General features: G+C 34.8%; 1 protein-coding gene across 7 annotated transcripts in view; it reads left to right on the top strand.

The window, feature by feature from the left end:
• The window catches only part of LOC144303892 (uncharacterized), a 305,981-nt gene that overhangs the window by 125,085 nt on the left and 161,950 nt on the right, over positions 1–18,946 (top strand). For all 7 annotated transcript variants that reach the window (XR_013370920.1, XR_013370918.1, XR_013370913.1 and 4 more), the window contains exons 2-3: positions 12,409–12,486; positions 16,328–16,443. The gene's annotated coding sequence lies outside the window, so the exon portion shown is untranslated. The remainder of the gene's footprint in view (positions 1–12,408; positions 12,487–16,327; positions 16,444–18,946) is intronic.

Genomic DNA, 18,946 nt, shown 5'->3' with positions numbered 1-18,946 from the left:
GGGTATTTGCCTTTTGCTGTCTGACTTATTTCACTTAGTGTAATAACCTCTAGGTCCATCTATATTGTTGCAAATGGCAAGATTTCATTCTTTTTTATGGTTGAGTTGTATTCCATTGTATATATACATATTACATCTTCTTTATCCATTCATTCATTGATGGCCATTTGGGTTGTTTCCGTATCTTCACTATTGTGAATAGTACTGCAGTGAACATAGAGATGCATATATTTTTTTGATGTATGTTTTCATTTTCTCCAAATAAATAGCCAGAAGTGCAATTGCTAGAGCATATGATAGTTCTGTTTTTAATTTTTTGAGGATCCTATATATTGTCTTCCATAGTGGCTAAATCAATTTATATTCCCACCAATAGTGCACGATGGATCCCTTTCCTCCCCATTTGTTGTCTCTTGTCTTTTTGATGATAGCCATCCCAATAGGTCTGAAGTAATATCTCAGTGTGGTCTTGATTTGTATTTCCCAGAAGATTAGTGATGCTAAGGATCTTTTCATGTGCCTGTTTGCCATCTGTATGTCTTGTTTAGAAAAAATGACTGTCCAAGTCCTCTATTTTCCATTTAAAAAAATTAAAATACCTCTGCCCATTTTTAAAATCTTATCTTTTTGTCTCAGTGGTTGAGCATCTGCCTTTGGCTCAGGTTGTGATCCTGGGGTCCTGGGGTTGAGTCTCCCATCAGGGTCTCCCCAGAGAGCCTGCTTCTACCTCTGCCTATGTCTCTGCCTCTCTCTGTGTGTCTCTCATGAATAAATAAAATCTTAAAAATAAATACATAAAATCTTATCTTTTTGCTATTCAGTTATATGACTTATTTATATATTTTGGATATTAACCCTTTTTAGATATATGATTTGCAAATATCTTCTCCCTTTAAACAGGTTGCCTCTTCATGCTGTGCAGATGCTTTTAATTTTATGCAGTCCCACTTATTTATTTTGACTTTTGTTGCCTTTGCTCTTAGAGTTAAATCCCAAAATACATCACCAAGACCAATGTCTAGGAGATTATCAACTATATTTTCTTCTAGAAGCTTTATGATTTAGATTTTATGGTGAAGTCTAAGTCTTTTTTTTTTTTTTTTAAGATTTTGTTTATTTATTCATGACAGACAGAGAGAGAGAAAGAGAGAGAGTTAGAGACACAGGCAGAGGGAGAAGCTGGCTCCCTGCAGGGAGCCCCATGTGGGATCCAATCCATGGTCTCTAGGATCACACCCTGGCCCGAAGGCGGTGCTAAACCACTGAGCCACTTGGGCTGCCTGAAGTCTAAGTCTTTAACCTATTTTAAGTTAATTTTTGTGATGGTGTAAGACAGTAGTTTAGTTTCTTTCTTTTGTATGGGGCTATCCAGCTTTTCCAATGACATTTATTAAAGAGACTGTCTTTTTTTCATTATAAATATTTCCCTTTTGTCTCAGATTAATTTACTGTATATTTCTGGTTTTGCTATTCTGTTCTGTTGATCTGTGTGTCTGCTTTTATGCCAAATCATGTTTCGATTACTTTAACTTTGTTGTATAGTTTGAAATCAGGGAAAATGATGCCCTCTTGTATTGTTCTTTCTCAAGATTGATTTAACTATGTGGGGTCTTTTGAAGTTCCACACAAATATTAGAATTATTTGTTCTAGTTCTGTGAAAAATCCCATTAGTATTTTGGTAGAGATTGCTTCGAATGTGTAGGTTGCTTTGGGTAACATGGATATTTTGATAGCATTAACTCCTCCAATTTGTGAGCACAGAATATCTTTCCATTTAATTGTGTCTTCATCTTTTTTTTTTTTTTTAATTGTGTCTTCTTTGATACCTATTATCAGTGTTTTAGAGTTTTTGGTGGACAGATCTTTCATCTTTTTGGTTAAATTTATTCCTAGGTATTTTATTTTTTTGATGCAATTTTAAATGGAATTGTGTTCTTATTTCTTTTTCTGATAGTTCATTCTTAGTGTATAGAAATGCAACATATATTTGTATGTTGATTTTATACCCTGTAATTTTACTCAATTAATTTATTTAAAGTTTTTTTTTTTTATAGAGTCTTTAAGGTTTTCTCTTCTTTTTTTTTTAAGTTTATTTAAATTCAAGTTAGTTAACATATAGTGGATTATTAGTTTCAGGGGTATAATTTAGTGATTCATCAGTTACATATAATACCTAGTGCTCATTACATCAAGTGCCTCCATTAATGCCTATCACCCAATTACCCCATCCCCTACCCAACTCCCCTCCAACAACCCTGAGTTTGTTCCCTATAGTTAGGAGTCTCTTATGGTTTTCTATAAGTAAAATCATGTTGTCCACAAAAATAGTGACAATTTTACTACTTCTTTCCCAGTTTGTATGCCTTTTATTTCTTTTTCTTGCCTAATAGCTCTAAGACTTCCAATACCCTGTTGAATAAAAATGTTGAGTGATCATCTTTGTCTTGTTCCCAATCTTAGAAGAAAAGCTTTCAGCTTCATACTCCTGAGTATGTTGTTAGCTGTGGGCTTGTTGTATATGGCCTCTATTATATTGAGGTACATTCCATCTATATCCACTTTGTTCAGAGATTTTAATATAAATAGATGTTGAATTTTGTCAAATACTCTTCTTGTATCTATTGAGATGGTCATATGATTTTTCTTTTTAATTTTGTTAATGTGGTGTATCATACTGATTTATGGATATAGAACCATCCTTGCTTCCCTGGAATAAATCTCACTTGATCATACTAAATGATTCCTTTACTGTATTGTTGAATTCAGTTTGCAAATATTTTGATGAGGATTTTTTCATTTGAGCTCACCAAGAATATTGGTCTGCATTTTTCTCTTTTGTAGTGTCCTTGTCTGATTTTGTTATCAGGGTAATGCTGGCCTCATAAAATGAATTTGGAAGAACACTCTCTTCAATTTGCTGAAAGAGTTTGAGAAAAATAAATATTAAATCTTCTTTAAATGTTTGCTAGAATTAGCCAGTGAAGCCATCTGGTCCTGGACTTTAGTTTTTTGGGAGGTTTTTGATTACTGAGTCAATCTCCTTAGAGCTAAATGGCCTATTCAGATTTTCTATTTATTCATGATTAAATCTTAGGAGATTTTTGTATGTTTCTAGGAATTTATACATTTCTTCTTCTCTTCCTCTACTCCCTCCTCCTCCTCTTCCCCCTCTCCTCCCTCCTCCCCCCTCCTCCTCCCTCCTTCTCCCTTCTCCTTCTCCTCCTCCTCCTCTTCCTCCTCCTCCTTCTTCTTCTTCTTCTTCTTCTTCTTCTTCTTCTTCTTCTTCTTCTTCTTCTTCTGTATCTTTTATAAGTTTTTCTTGGTTATCTTGAACTTACATATACTAGCTTAATTACTCTATTTTAAGTTACTAGACACTTAAGTTTGAATACATTCTAAAACTGTACTCTTTGAGTCTCCCTACCTATGTTTTATATTTTGATTTCACATTCTAAAATTTTGTGTATCCCTTAACTGATTGTAGTAATTATAGCTATTTTACTACTTTTGCTTTCTAACCTTTATACTAGCTTCATAACTGATTAATTCACTACCTTTACTATATATTTAACTTTACCAGTGAGATTTATACTTTCATATATTTTCTTGCTATTAATTAATGTTCTTTTCAGCTGAAGATGTACCTTTAGCATTTTTTAAAGCTAGATTAGTGGTGATGAGCTCCTGTAGCTTTCATTTGTTTGGGAAACCATATCCTTCAATTCTGAATGATAACCTTTTTGGGTAAAATATTCTTGGTTGGAAGTTTTTTCCTTTCAAAACTTTGAATATATCATTTCATTCCTCTCTGGCCTGCAAACTTTCTGCTGAAAAATTTGCTCAGTCTAGTGGAGGTTACTTTGTAGGTAACAACTTGCTTATCTCTTGCTACTTTTAAGATTTTTTTCTCTACCTTCAACTTTTGATATTTTAATTATAATGTGTCTTGGTGTGGATTTTTTGGGCCTCATTTTATTTGGGATTCTCTGGGTTTCCTGGATCTGGATGTCTTTTCCTTTCTCAGGTTAGGGGAGCTGTCAGCCATTATGTCTTCAAATAAATTTTCTTCTGTTTTCTCTCTCTCTTCTCCTTCTGGGACTCCTATAATGAAAATGTTATATTGCTTGATATTGTTCTATAGGTCACTTAAGGTATCTTCACATTAAAAAAATTTTTTTTTCTGTTCTGTTTGTGTGAGCTGCCTTCCTCTGTCTTATAGATCACCGATTCTTTCTTCTGCTTCATCTAGTCTGACGTTGAACCCCTCTAGTGTATTTTTCAGTTCAGTATTAAGAACTGAAGGCAGATCTATAACTTCTGTTTGGTGTTTTCTTATATTTTCTATCTCTTTGTTGAAGTTCTCATTGTGTTTATCCATTCTTCTCCCAAATTCCATGAACATCTTTATGACCATTACTTTGAACTTTTTATCAGATAAATTATTTATCTCTATTTCATTAAGGCTTTCCCTTATAGTTTTATCTTGTTGCTTTGTTTAGAACATATTCTTCCATTTCCTTATTTCACTTGGTTCTGTGTTTGTTTCTATGTACTAGGAAACAGCTATCTCTTCCAGTCTTTAAGAATTGGCTTTCTGTAGGAGGTGGACCTTATCTTTTAACCTTGCCCTGGCTCTTGGTTGTCTCTCAAACCTTTGTAAATTGTCTAAGCAGTCTGACTTACTCTTAACAGTTCCCAGTTGTTGAGGGTGTTCCAAAATCTGTCAGTGTTCCAAAAAGAGGACTCTCAGTCAGCACCTACTTTTAGGCTAATTGGAAGCCAGAACCTTGGACAGGAGCTTTTAAAATAAACAAATACATATAGTTCCTTGGTACCACAATCATACTCTGCCAGCCTCCAGATCAGACCAATCTAGAGATGTCTCCTGGGTGACAGTGGCAAAAATTTGAGCTTCAGACAAGTGTATGAGCTCCTTTCTGGGAGACACTGGTGAGTTGTAATGAGGCCAAGGGGGAGCACAAAGATGGTATCCCTCCATCTACATTCCATAAGAGCACTTTTGTAACCTATGGATATGTGGCAAATCTGAAGTCTGCCTCTCAGGTTGAAGGTCCAAAAAAGTAAATATGCCTTTTTTAACAAAAAGTCTGGGGTGTGTTTCAGTTTGTTGTCTTTATGGTGCCCTGGAATGGTAGTCTGCCAAAAATGGTCTTTCTGATTGTTATAGTCCTGTGGCACTCAGGTATGCAAATCTCTTCCTGGCCACCAGATCCAGGTGATAAAGGGGCATCTCTTACTGTGGACTGCATATGCTCTCTGACTTTAACAAGGCAGTTGGAGAGTGCAGGGCTGGGGCATGGCTGCCTGCTTTAATAGGGAGTTAGGAAAATACAGGGCTAGGATGCACCTATCTTTTTAGTGAGGCAGTGGAAGAGCACAGGGTCTGGGCACATCCATCAAAATTATCATGGTAGAGGGAGAGCACAAAAATGGTGCCTGCCAGTGTCTCCAATTCTGGAGAGTGTGCCAACAGACCCCTGCCCCTCTGGCAGATGCTATAAGATTACCAGATGAATCATCTTCACATATAGTCTAGGTGCTTTTCAAACTGCTGATTTTGCTCTGGTCCCTGGTGTGAGTGAGTCTGTACACAAGCCCCTTAGGAGAAGTTTCTCAGTTCCCTACTGCCCTTTGGGTCTCCTGGATGTGAGCCCTATTGGTTTCAAAACCAGATGTTTTGGAGTCTCATTTCTCCATTGTAGGTCCTGGGTTGGAGAGCCTGGGGGGCAAAAACCGCTCACACCTTAGAGAGAAGCTTCAGTTTGTGAGATCCCTCCTGATTGAGGGATGCTGTGTGTGGGGTGGGGGGAGGGTTTGGCAAGACTACATCTCTTTCTTTCCTAACCATCTTGATTTTACTTTTTGTTGTGAAGAAGGTGTTCATCTAGTTTTCATATATTTTTCAAAGGGAATTTATTCTATATGTAACTGTAGGTTGAGTGTATGGGAGGAGGTGAGTTTAAGATCTTCTTACAGTATCATCTTGAACCACCCCCTAATAATCAGTTTTATTAAATTTTAGAGAAGAGGTGGTTTAGGAGATATTTTATGGTATGTAATTGTGGAAGCATGTTTTCTGATTTTTCAAATCTCACCTCTTCCACTTACTAGCTTTGTGATCTTAAGCAAGTTACTTATCTCCTTGGGCTTTAGTTTCTCCATCTGTAAAATGGAATCCTGAAATATCTACTGCATATGGTTATTGTGAGGGCTATAGAAATAAACACATATAAAGCTTTTATAACTGGGCCTAGTTCACAATAGCACTTGATAAATGTTTACTTTTAATACCTTTATTTTCATAATATACTTATTAAAGTTTCCTCACTGTCCATTTGTCAGTTATTCATTCACACCATATAATGTTTCCACAGAGTATTTGAAAGTAGTAGTTTAATTTCTTCCATGATCTGATGTAAAATATTTTTGCAAAATATCTGGGAAATATACACTGAAAAGTGACATATATTTTATTTTGCTTTATGTGTGTGTGTGTGTGTGTGTGCATGAAAGACATGGCATAGACTGATAAAGTTTATCAACACCCTTAAACCTTGTCATTTTTTAAAAGTTGTATTTATTTAAGTAATCTCTACACCCCACATGGAGCTCGAATAAGAACCCCAAGGTCAAGAGTCAAGAGTCACATGCTCTTCCAACTGAGCCAACCAGGGGCCCCAAAACTTTGTTCATTTTTATGTACCTTTTAAATTATGAAAATAACACTCATTGATAGTTGTTGCCCACTCTGTATAAGTGAACGAACTCTAACCCAAAATTTGATTCTGTTGTTGAGACTGATGATACCACACATGAACCAAGTGGGTATGAAAAGGTTTGTTACTTGCAAATAAACTTTCTGGGAAGTGCAGAGTTGGCTCCCAAGAAGATCCAGAGATAGTTTAAAAGAGCAGGGAAGGGAGACTGGCTTAGCTTTTACTGTAGTTAGGGGATGGGTTTAGGGCGTGGGTTCCTGTGGATGGCCCAGGGATTGTGTGGTTTGAACTTCCCACTAGCACCAGAGAAATCAGCATCTGGGATTTCTTAAAAGCTTGCCTATCTGAGGGGCAGAAATTGACCTTAAAAGCTGTCAACAGTCAAATATCATTAATGGAATCAGACTCTTTATTACAACTGTAGAAAACATGGAAGATAATGAAATCCTAATATAGAAATTAAAATCTTTGGTAATCACCCAATCCAGATACATTTACATGCATATTTTCTGTCTGGATTATTCTTGGTAATTTAAAAATCCTAGAACTTGATTTTTCTAGCTACCCATTAGCCTTTATGAATCATCATAAGCCTCACATTTTGTATGCTGAACCAAAGAGAAAAAGCTATTTGGGTTGCAAATCTTCTGGAAAAATCAAATGTCTTACGGGCTTTCCTCCTTTAAATTGCAAACCATTTAAGATTATCCATAGTAATGTTTAACAGATAGTATCAGTTTCAATGTATTGAAGAAATGACAGTAAAACTTCTGTTTATGTCATGTTAGTTTAGAGCCAGAGAATTAACATCAGTCAGCCAGACCAAACCCATACTTAAATGATATGAAGTGTTTGTATTCTTTTTAACTTTATTGATTGCCCATTTTTAGAGTTATTGTGTTTCATGTTTCTATTTTTGTTTTGTATTTTTTCTTCTTTGACTGGGCTGAATATGGGTCAAATTGACTCTAGAGGACTCTACATGTAGTCTAGTTTTAAGAAATAACTTTTTTCCTTTTCATGGAAAAGATTAGTCAAAGAATAGAAATTTGAAGCTTCTCTTGTCTAGAATAATATAAATTATTTAACCAAAAAACATGAACTTGTTGATGGCACAAATACAAGACGCACTAACAAATACTCTGAAAGTCTTGTTTTGTTATATTTTAAAGGGTCTACTACATTAATGAGACCAGAAAAATTCCTAAAACTATTCTGTATTATGAAGTTTAAAAATTGAAAATATAAACTGTACATATATTGCAAGCTCTAGCAGGCTTGCAATAAGTCAGATGAAGCTTATAAATATGCCATTTAAGGAAAATTCTGTCATTTTTTTTTACATGCAATTGGAAGATACTTTATTAAGATTAAAGATTTTCCATTACATTTACATAGAAATCCTTACTAGTTGAAAAGAAAATAAATAATAGAAATCTAGATTCTTCAAGAAGCTTTTAATAACAGTTTTGTAAATCTACGAAGATTACGTTTGTCAATTTTAAATTATTACTATTTAGATACATTCAGTCATAATGCGATACCAGGAATGTCAGCCTTAAGAACATCTGTATGAGTAAAACAATGGGAAAAAAATATGACAGTTTCATCTTTTTATGTTTAACTGACTCTAATTTGGTAATCACAGGAATATAGAATTTCCATCTCGATCTTGGATTTTAAATATATGGACTCAAAAAATATAAACATTCCTCTTCTCTCAAATAGTGGCTGACACTGTTGGGAGCCGGCCAAACTAGCATAGTGGAGAGGGCTATGTGCATCTCCTTGCTGGAGGAGGAGGAGGTGGTCTCAGGGCAGACGCAGAGTCCAGGGCCTTCTACAACAGTTAGCAACGAGCCCTTGGTGCTACCTTCCTTGCCTTCCTTGTCATAAAATTACATTTATCCATTTACTTATTTATTCACAACATGGTTGTTAATTGCCTAAATCATAATAGTGACTGATGTACAATCCTCAATTCAAGGAACTTTCACTCTAGTGGGGGTAGCAGACAATTAAGCAGACAAATAAAATGATGTGTGATGTGTATTAGGATAGAACAAACCAGGGCCATGCTATTAAGTTTGTTGAAGGACTTATTATTTCATAATATTCACTTTTCTTTTAGTTGTGTGACTGACCCTGGGCTTTTTAAAAACCTCTTTGAGCCTTAGTTTTTCTTCTCTTATATTTTGATTTTATTGGGGGTAAAGATTAAATAAAAATATGCAGAGTACTAAGCAAAATGTTTTGTATGTTAAGTGCTCTGTGAATAGTAGTTATTATTAGCACTACTCAAAATCCTGATCTAGTACAGCTATTCATCTTAAAAAGGCTTTAGAAATAAATTAAAATTTGTAAGAGTGAAATGCAATTTAATTATTGTTTGGTTATGTCACTTACTCCTTTATGCCCAATTCTTGGGTGTTTTTTTTATTGCTTACATAATAAATGCTATGTTACTTTTCTTGTATTTTGAGGCCCTCAATAATCTATCTCTCAAGGTCTGTTTTTCAATCAGCCCTTCATGTACCTCTTCAGCTATTCCTTAAGCATAATCTGTACTTACCTGCTTCTCTTCCTTTACTCTTACTCTATAATGATAATAGAAACTAATATTTATTGAGCATTAATGTAACAGGTACTGTGTAAAGTACTTTACATGAATCATTGTATTTAGTATTTATAGCATCCTTATGATATACTTTTTTTAAAAAAGATTATTTATTTATTTATTTATTTATTCATGAGAGACAAAGAGAGACAGGACATAGGCAGACAGAGAGAGAAGTAGGCTCCATGCAAGGAGCCTGATGTGGGACTCGATCCTGGAACTTCAGGATCATGCCCCAAGCAGAAGTCTCAACCACTGAGCCACTCAGGCATTCCTTTATGATATACTCTTACATTATCCTTGTTCATAGATGAGAGACTAGACCAAGTCATATAACTAGTAACAAAGAGTGCCAGAATTCTGACCATCACTGTGTGTTGCCAATTTTTAACCATTGTACTCTTCTGCCCTCACCCAGTGTGCTTGAGGAGATTAATTCATTCTTAATGACATTCTTGCAATTACAGCTTCTGTAGAGATCTCCAGCTGTCTTAGCTAAAGATAACCTTTGATACCACATATACCTAGAGCATAGGTTTAAATCTGTTATAGTGTCCACCTCATTCTACTTTCTATTCCTGTTCTTCATGTAAATATTTCCTAAATGTCATCGAAATAGCCTAAGAGTGGGCACCATGTCTTAACTGGTTTTGTGTTCCTTTTAGGAGGGGGCATATAATATGCTTTAAACTTCAGAGACAGTCAGTAGGTGTTTTTGGAGTTAATTTCAGTTATACTAAACTGTTCATCTGAGCTCTGAATATGTTTATTATCCATGTTAAGATGTCTTTAATGAGTATGGACTCAGACAGCAGAAGAAAACTTGTTAGATTTTACAGATTGTACAGACTGATATGGCAAATTTTGTGTTAAAGATAAACATTTCCACTCAATAAATATGTGTTTAAAAAGTAGTAGATAAGATGAAAGGATCATAAAGGTCTCAATAGTATTGTTATAGTTGCAGTAGCTCATACTGGGACAATTATATTCTTCATATTCAACCAGACTGAAGTGTTTGACAGTAAACTTTGAGAGGCAAAAGCATATTTGTCTTGATTGCTAAGAATCCCCAATTCCTAGAACTGTGCCTGGATGAAGTAAGCCCTCAATTCATATTTATGTAGTTGACATTAATTAAATGTTGAGCCAACTTAAGTCTTTGAAAAATAAATGGACTATCAGTAAGTCAAAAAAGGATATAATTCCAAAGACTTCATTGCTTAAAATATGCCATTTAACTTTCCTTTCTTTTTATATTGTTATTCCAAGCTGGCCTTAGATTATTATAATTCATAAGGTGTATAATCAGTTTTGTTTCTGCACTACTGTCGAATACACAGCAAATCAAAATGGAACATACTCATTTATCTGCATGATTGCAATACCTAATTTTATGACTGCACCTTTCTTTTTGCCTGTCTCATATCTATAATCTTTTGTGCAGTTTCTGGAGCTAGAGTCTCAGTGTAAATCCTTATCTGAAGCCTACACTTCACCACCAGCTTCCTTTGGAGTGAGCCTGGCAGCATCATTTCTAGTTGTGAAACTGACAAAATTCTGAGAGATAACCAGAAGCATCCATTACTTTTCATCATTTATAAAAATAGGCCTTTGAGCAGAACTTTGCCTGTGGCCTAGAATTACAGTGTGAGGGCACAAGAGTAACAGGCGATTTTAATGATTTTTCCTAAAGGAAACATATGTTTGTGGGATATGAGTAGCATGATTTTTTCTCTGACAAAACAGTAACTCTGATTCAAGATTACATTCTCCTGATGGAGTGACCACTGTTATCTGCTGGTGAGGAAAGTTTTCACCACCTTGTTTCAAGTGAAAGTGGGAGGAGAAAAGACAGGAGGAGAGCGAATAAAAAAGAGTGGTAAGATGGATTTCTGGTCTAAGAATCCCTGTTCTCTTTTTCCTTGTTATCTTGAGGTTTTTGTGAATGTTCATAAATAAGCACATTTACTAAAATATTTCACAGAGAAGACCAATGCAATGAGTTCATTGGAAACCCCAGGAAATATGAAATACCAAGGAATTTCTCTCCTCGCCCTTTTAATTTGGTATGTGCTTCTCTGGCAGGTAGCCACAGACTGCCTGGAGAACAGACTCTTTGAAACTCTTGTGGGAGCTTGTGGGTCCTCATTTATCATCTGGATGTAGTCACAGGAGCCAGCAGAAGTGAAAATAGAACTCTTTCCAACACTGGAAGCCCCCCAAGAGTCCCTGGTAACAAATAGGAAACAGCAGCGCTAGAAAATGGATTTCTTTTAAAGGCAAACACTCTAGGAGTCATTAAAAAGTTCCATTTCCAACTTCTGTCATAAAATGAGCTTTTTTCCCCTCCTTTCCAGAATATATACAAACTATCCACATTGTCATCCAGGTACATTAAGGTTAAGTTAGATGTTTGCATTTTGTAATACTTAGAAAACTCATTTCTTTACTAAATGCTCTGCAAACAAAAAGCTACTTCCCATACCAGAGAATATATTATGGAAAGCTGTCTTCTAAGATTTTAGGACTTGATTGTTTAATTAAGAATTCTGAGATAGTCTATACAAGTTGGAGTTATTGGATTCAGACCTTACAGATTTCCTGATATCTTTAATATTCTTGTTTGTTTAGCTCATTTCTGATTTTATTTTCTTTTTCTCTGTGCTCACAGAATACCCATATGATAGGCAATTTACTGAGAGAAGATGATCCTATGAAAATGATTCTGAACATTAACCTATACATTATCATTCTTTGAACATGAACCTTAAGATGTTTTTCCCATTGGAAATGTTTTGGTGTTGTGTTGCCTTTAATAGAGAAATGTCCCACTGTCCTTGGCTTACTTATTCCTCCACTCCCACTCCATCCCTTGACACCTCCTTCACCCCATGAAAGACTGCTGCCTCTATCATCTTTCTGTGGTGCTGAATGTATATAGCTTCTGAAACACTTTGGAATGAAAGGTGCTATGAAATTGTAAAGTGTTTTTATCACAGAGTTCTGCCAATATGTCTCGATCTTGACGTGCAACACCTCTGCTATTTCAGTGTTGCGGCGGGGACACAGCTGGTCCTGAGAAGGCATCATACTCAGACAAGCCTGCAAGATTGCATTCATTCCTGTTGGTGAGTCCTAAGCTTTAGAGTATCTACCACATTAAACATATGTGGGCAATGCATAGAAAGGTTAGTGCTTTGCTACTTAAAGTGTGGTCTTTGACATCACCTAGGAATTTGCTAGATATGTAGGACCTAAGGCCTTGCCTCAGGCCTTCTGAATCAGAATCTGCATTTCAATAGGATCTATGCTTTACCTGTTTGAGTTAGGTTTCTGCCCCTAACAAAAGAAGCAAAAGTTCTCTATAACACCGATAGCTGTTAGAAAAGGAGGGCTGTTGTGAGAGAATTGTTTGCAAGTTCAAGTACTGGCTTATAACTCAAGAAAACTCAAAGCAAATTCTGTTTTCTAGCATTTTATAGATCTAAACTCTCTAGACTTCTTTCTTTATATATAAGAAGAAAAAATTCTTACTAGATTTTTGAAAGTTTTAAGTGAAAAAATGAATATAAACACCAAACATGGTGACTTATGTACAGCAAATGTTCAATAAATGTTATATACTATCATTGTTATTATTATTATTATTATTATTATGGATACCACTTCATATAGCTCCTTTGATGGGGCAGACTCCCTTGAGGCCAGGGATAGGAATTCTAATTTACCCTTCTGAGTCTAAATAACTGGCTTGAGTTCTGTAATGCAAATTTAACTAGTTTTTGTTTGTTTTGTTTTGTTTTCTGGTAGACCTAATTTTCTTCTCAGTGAGAAGAATAACAAAAGATGCTCTAGCTGCTTGAAGGGTTAGAGATAGCTCCACTTGGATTTTCTCTTCTATCTCAATTCTGTTCTTCTGTACAGTTGACTGGCCATGGGTGTGGATAGCAACTCCTAGCTAATAGCTTACAATGACTCCTCTTTTGGTGTCATTGCCCCCCAGGAACATTCTCAAATATTTTTTGTTGCACTAGCTGGAAGCCTCAGAGTATTTTTCTAGAATGCTCCTCACAAGGGAGGCCTCCTTGATTATTAGACTGTTAGTTCTCAAAGCAATAACTCCTTTGAGGAAATCATTCAAAGCCCTTTTTCCCTTGGGCAAATAAGCATTATGACACCATATTTCTGATTGATTTCAATTTCTTTCTATGTTTCCTTAATATGAGCATATATATGTTATTGACTCTTTGGCTTAAATTAGGATATATTTTCCCAAAGGCGCCCTTTCAGGTGGCTGTATGGTAGCCTTTATCATTGACTTCAGCCAAAGTGAGTTCAGTATTTGAGCACTTGCCACTATCCTCAAATGCCTCTTTATGTGTTATCCATAGGGGTGTGGTGACAGCTTGGTAAATCAAATTAATAGTTTTTAAGAGAAGATATTAAGTTAAAGTTTGATACTCTTTCTGTGCTACACTTTCTTCTGTTATAGAATATAAATGTTTTAAAATTAATTATTCTAAAGAAAGTAAAAAAATCTTCTGAACTAATAAAGACTAATTAAAATTTGCTTAAAATTGTTTTATTATTGTGTGTATCAGATTGTGTGATGGTATGGTGATGGAAATCCCATTTTTTAAAAAAATTTCACATATATTTGTTGATTGACTAGTTTATATGACACCCAGTGCTATAGGAGATACAAAGTTGAATGAGTTGATTCTTGACTCTAGATGTTTAAACTTTGAAATAATTTAACATATAACCATGTCATATCAGAGAAAGCTTACTCTATCATATACCTATTATATACCCAATGCTAGGCTGGATCCCAGGATCCTGGGATCATGACCTGAGCTGAAGGCAGAAGCTTAGCCAACTGAGCCCCCCAGGTGCCCCTATTATATACCTATGTTGAGGGAGGTCATCAAGAGGACATGACCACCAGTTGACCCTCAAGTTGGACCCAGACTCTTGGAGACTTCTCACCCTTTCCCATATACTTGAAATATGTGTTCTGCCTGTCTTCCCTGAATCAGAGGCTGCCTCAAGGAAACAGCCTTGAGAAAGTAATGTGTTGTTGAGACCATCAGGATGGACTATGTGACTGAATCTAGTTAAGGCCTCTATATAAACTTTTAAGATTCTAGTGGGTGGGTGTAGAGATGTACTCATTTGTGGCCGCCCAAGATAAGCCTTATAAGTTCTCTTGCTAAACCTGCCACCTACCGATCTGGAGTGGTCTAACTTTTTCTTTTGTCTCTGCTTACCTTTCACACACTGGGCCAGTTTCAGATTTCACCGAGGAAATTCTTAAGTTTTTGAACCAACAACCTACTGTTATAATGCTGTATATAATATATAATAGACATTCATGAAGACTGATTGATAATACTCTTTGGACTTACTACTTCCTCTCCTATTATTAGCATCTTGGGGACCTATAACATATATATTTTTGTTTATACTGTGGTTCTTTTCAATTATAAGTACAACTTGGGAATTATAAAATTGAGGGGAGACCCATTTTCTCTACAGGTATTCTATATAATGTAGATAAGTAGATAATATGTATGTGGTATGTGAGTAATATACATGTTAACTAATTGTTAACCAAAATAGTTGGAGGCAGAGTATGGTATAGTATAGTGTTTCTCAATTTTTTTTTTTCATTCTTAACGTCCTAAGTAGAAAAATAAAATTAAATTTAAATTTTTTTCAGTAAGAGAAATTAAATATTAAAGAATAAAATTTCATCAGCGAAGTTGAAATTTGGAGAGCCAAAACCCATTACAGTATCTAAGAATCTTTTGATCTTCACTTCCTTTGATTTTTACTTCCTTGGAGGTGATATCACCTCTACTGAAAATTACAGCATAGTGGAAAGAATAAGTCTTTTAGTGTCAAACAGACATGGATTCAAATACTAGCCCTACCATTTATTAGTTGATGGCATTGGGCAAACAACCTAAACTTTCTGACCTTTAGTTCCCCCATGTGTGAAGTAAGAATAATATCTATCTTGCTAGAATGTTGTGAAGATTAGATAAAATGTTGGTAAAATGCTTGGTATTTTAATATGTGGTAACAATTACTGGCAAGGTTAATTAGTCTGAATATCATTCTCTGACTTTTTCAGACAATGATGATAGTAAATATTATCTAATATCCACATGATGGTATGTTAATCAATATTCCTATAGACCAGTGATTTCTGAAGTTGGTTGGATGTTAGAATAATCTTAGCATATATTAAAAATTTCTAAGCTCTGGTCGCATTGGGACCAGTTAATCTGCAATCTCTGGGGTGGAAGATAGGCATTGGTATGTTTTTGAATCTCGTACATGATTGTAATGTGAAGACAAGTTTGAGAATCACTGCTTTAGATATTCAGTCTAAAGTCTGAAGATAGCTAGAGAGCTGTAGCAATTCACCTCAAGGACATGTTACCTGAGATTTAAAAATAAAATATAGTAGTCAAAGAAATAGCAGTTATTTGGAATTATCACAACACTAAATAAATTGCTATTAGAAGGATGCCTTTTAAAAAATTAAATAAAGAAAATTGAATAAAAATATATTAATAACATATGATTTAAAAACAGGTAGTTTACAGTTTCAGAAAACCATGAGTTAGCACCTCTACAGGGTTCACAGTCTTTGTGGCATGTGGTATTTCTCTTTGTGAAGGGAAAGGCATATTTTCCAACTTGAGGCATACCAGAGCCTAGACAGCATGTCACAGCTAAGAAGTAGGCTTATGATATACTTTTCCTTTTATTGAGAGACATGTCACATGTCACAAAAGATTGTGGCTTAACTATAGCTCATTAGCATTGATCAAGTGAAGGAAAATATTCTATTTTAATAAAAGTAAGAACAAATACTATATTTTACATGTCATATACAACATGTGAAACTATTCTTACTGTTTTTGTTCTTGGTGTTCCATGTTTTGGTTTCTACAGTTTCCGTTAGTGATGCTCGTCCATGGAATGATAATCTAATTTTCCTCCGTGGGTTGATGTTCTGTCATCAGAGGAGTGTCAGGAAGACCTATTACAGAGCAGACATCTAAGATGAGGTATGTGGTAGACAAAAATGTCTGTGACAATACCCTACAGAGTCTTCATTACAGATGACATGCTTATCCATATAGGGGGGGAAACAGCTTTAAACTCAGATCTGTGAAGATGAATGGACAAAATGAGCTGAATAAGATAAAACTCAAGATACAAGAATATTTAAGATACAAGGTATATCTTAATGAGTAGCATATTAGACCAACTATTATCCATCACAGAAAATAATTCATCATTGAACAAAAGTCTGGTTTGTTGAGTAATTTTCTGGCAAATAACATCACCTAATTTTTATTTTTGTTGAAATTTAGGGATTGCTAATGGATTTGAACCGGAAGGGAACCCTTTAGAACTGACTAATAGAGCTAGTGTGAGGATTGGTCAACAGGAGGTCTTGACTCAGGATACTGCAGAAAGAGTCAGAGAGAACAGTAGAAATTGTTTTCTATGTAGATCTATCACAATGCTATCACTATCTTTTCAGATAGTGACTCAGTTTTAAAAAATTATGCAGTTAAATTTTCTGGTATAATACAAACATATGTTTGTAATCCAAACCTAAGAAGGTCCTTTAATAGAGGTGAAAATTACTTTGATAATAGGGAAGTATTTCCAGTACTTGAGAAATGATTATTTCATCAAATTAAAAATCTAATTTTAGTACATGGAGCAGTTTATATAGGCAAATTTTCTATAGATCAACTTTTTTCTGATAAACATAAAATATGAGCATGAGATTATATAAATTATGAGATATATAAACTATTCACTTTGAGTTTAGAGACAAAACTGAATATAGTCAAAATAAAACTCTATTACACGCTCTTAATGTATTCTTTCTCTACTTGTTTTGTGGTGTTATTTTAATTTACATTTCTAACATTTATATTGAATTTTACACATGAGTAATTAATTTCTTTCTTGTAATTTTTCTTACCAATAGTTATTAGATTTAAACTACTTTTTGGGACAGCCCCGGGTGGCTCAGCAGTTTAGCGCTGCCTTCAGCCCAGGGCCTGATTCTGGAGACCCGGGATCGAGTCCCACGTCGGGCTCCCTGCATGGAGCCTGCTTCTCCCTCTGCCTGTGTCTCTGCCTCTCTCTTTGTGTGTGTCTCTCATGAATAAATAAATACAAACTTTAAAAAAAATAAACTACTTCTTTTTTATTTTATTTTATTTTTATTTATTATTTATTATTTATTTATTTTTTAAACTGCTTCTTTTGCTGATGGGATAGCTAAGGAACATGTCATTTGAAATTGAGCATTTGCAATTTCTGGGTACTTGCATACTTTTCATTAATTGCTAATTGTTTTAAAAGATCTTTCCATGAAAGAAAGCTTTTATTACTTATGATGAATAGCTGACCAATGCCTTTTGTGGATGAAATTTCCTGAAACAGTAGGACAGAGGTTATTAATTACAATTGCCAAATAAATTAATTACACTTAATCATAGAACTTGCCATGTATGGGAGCTAAAACAGTTTGCATTTTACTACATGTAAAAGTAACTTGGGTTTAACTCAACAATAAGTCATTCTTATCATTTAAAAATGAAATGTATCATCTCTGTTTCTTTTTTTTCTCTGTTTCATTATAATTCTATTTTCAGTTCAGCTAAAAGTAATACCTTCCCATGATTATATAGAATACTTAATTACTTATAATAAAAAAGAAGTATTAGCAGACTAATTTCTCAGTGAGATAGAGTTTTTTAAAAAACTTAATTCATTCTGTCAGGAGCAAAAATACATCAAATGTGTTGATACCTTCATGGAAAAGCAAGATTCCAATTCAAGCAATTAATGTGTTTATTGAAATGATGAAGATAGTGCAAATTTTCAGGAACAGTTGGTGATGCAAGTACTCTCTCTTATAAAGGTATGAACTTATCAAGAAGAAGGACAATATATCACTTTTAAGTTTTATTTAAAATGCTATGGACTTTGTTTATTCATTGATCATTCATTCAACACATATTTTTAAAGTATCTACTATTATTTTCCAGCCTCAGTTTTGAGATGTTCAGTAAATGTCTTATTCCATTCATCCGGAATAAACACACACACACACACACACACACACACAAACTCATATCCACACACAAACATATTCATACATACATTTTTACACACACACTCATACACATGTTCTACTGAGGTGTGCAGGAACTGGAAGAAAGACCTTGTTTAGAGGCAAGGTCTTGAGAATGTACAGTGCATTCAAATGATCAGAGGGAGTATTGTGGGAAAGAGAAGGAACTATTTGGAATATAATTTAATTTGATGTGCCATTCTATTTTATTCTGAGTTTTATTAAAATGTCTTTGCAGTAGTAACAAACACAGAACAAAGAAGGAAAATTATAGAAAATGCTTTTCAGTTACTGAAAAGTTGCTCCTTTGCCCCCAAAAGAGAGTTTTCCCTAGTCAGTTGTCTATATTTTCAAAAATGCATGTAACTATAGCAAAGGAGTTTGTCTCTAGCACCTGAAAGAGAGTA

This window comes from Canis aureus, chromosome 33, assembly GCF_053574225.1.
Source record: "Canis aureus isolate CA01 chromosome 33, VMU_Caureus_v.1.0, whole genome shotgun sequence".
Lineage (NCBI taxonomy): Eukaryota > Metazoa > Chordata > Mammalia > Carnivora > Canidae > Canis > Canis aureus.
Note: the sequence above shows the minus strand (reverse complement) of the source record. Positions and strands in the feature narration are given on the sequence as shown.